Source organism: Octopus bimaculoides, chromosome 1, assembly GCF_001194135.2.
Source record: "Octopus bimaculoides isolate UCB-OBI-ISO-001 chromosome 1, ASM119413v2, whole genome shotgun sequence".
NCBI lineage: Eukaryota > Metazoa > Mollusca > Cephalopoda > Octopoda > Octopodidae > Octopus > Octopus bimaculoides.
The window spans coordinates 40,033,059-40,035,032 of NC_068981.1; positions in this window are offsets into that span (position 1 = coordinate 40,033,059).

Sequence of the window (1,974 nt, forward strand, 5' to 3'; positions counted from 1 at the left end):
CTATGTGATTTTCTGTATTGTTGAAAATTTTGGTATGTAAACAAAATTTTTTTTTTTTGGTTATATCTTTCTTGATAATCCTAAATTTTATCTTTACACAACATAACAATATTGTTTAAAATCAATCACCTATAGTACCCCATGATCAAATTTCCTCTGTATTATCATCATTGGTTTTATTAGCGTCTTGCTCCTTTAACTGGTAATTAACATCTTGATTTGAGGTCTTCCACTACCCAACCTCCTTATAGTCAGTTACTTTATTCTACTTCAAAATAATCTTGACAAGTTTTATGACCAAACCCACTATGTTCTGTCAACTCTGCCCTGCCCTTTCCTAACAAACACAATCCTCTAATCTTAGATTTAGTAATTGATAAACAAGACTAATAAATTAAAACTGAACCAAAATCTGTTACAAGCTATGACCCAAACAATTTTTTCCTGATGTCTACTAAATTCTAAGCTGGAGTGGTGGCAGCATGGTGTTTGTCTGTCTTCTTACTCTATTAGAGTATTTAAGTAAAATTATATTAATGTGTCCGACTGATTAAAAAAAATTCTATTTATTTATGCAGCTGAGGATAGCCCTGCATTTAAATTGATGTAATGATTGCACTGTTCAATTAAATGGAGCCGCTTGAAACGGTCGTACTGCATCACCTCTGGATGTCCTGTTGTTTATTTTTATATATATGTGTATGGAGAGAGTATGTATGTATGTATATATGTATGTATGTATAAGTAAGATTCAGTTGAATTAGGTACTTAAATTGAGGCATAATATACACCTCGGGATAATATACATACACAACAATAATATTATGCAAATATCAAACTTGGTATATAAAGACCAGCCAGATAATATACCTGCAGTGCATGTAGACAATTAGACCCAGCTAAGATTAATAATAATAGTAGTAATATTACTTTATCCCTAATAACAACTTTAATAATCTTAATGATGTAAATATCAACAGTACTAAAGATCCTTCTAACCCTTTAGATAATGATTTGCTTGTAGATTTGCTTGTAGATTTGCTTGTAAATTGTAATTATAACAACAATAATTTGTCTACGCGTAGAAATGAGGGTATTCTGAATATTAGTAGTAAACAAGACGTGACTGTGAATAATGTAGTGAGAACCGAGAACTTGCACCCATCAGCTAACCTAGATTATTACCTATCTTTGACTAGACTGGAATCTTACGCTTATGAATATGCTGCGAAACCAGTAGTGGTGTAGACCAGATATTTGGTGTGAATGGCACCAGTAGACCACCAGAGGTACCCTCTTTATCCCATACGCAACCCATATACGTTGATTGTATAACCGCTAGAGATAAAAACCATGACTGGAGAGTTAATATAACTAATAATACCAATCATAGTAACAAAAGAAGTGGCGACGTAATCCTTGATAATAACCCAACGAACTTTAATAGCATCCCCGATAATGGTTCTATGATTATAAATAATATGAAAGTAATAATAAAGGTAATTTCAATTGTAGGAAAAGGTCTCATTGTCCCCTATTAGGCCGATGTTTAACTAGGAATGTAAATACAAATTTACAGTTATGACGGATACTAGTAATTATAGTTATATCGGGTGCTCTGTAGATACGAAAAAAAAAATGATTTCATAACCACCTCTCAACTTTTAGACTTAGACATAATGTCAATAACACGTACATATCTACGAAAATCTGAAGAATAATACTATTAAATTCGGTTTAAAGTGTTTATGGGGATATCCTTCAAAGAAATTTCATATTTACTCTTGCCGTCCTGTTAAAGTACCAGAAGTGTCATATAAGTATGGTTGACGAGTTAAGAAGTAATTAAAATTCAGTTAAACTAGGTATTTAAGTTGAAGCACCAAGTCAGTGCAGTATTATTTTGATTATATACATACATACATACATACATACATACATACATACATATATATATATATATATATATATATA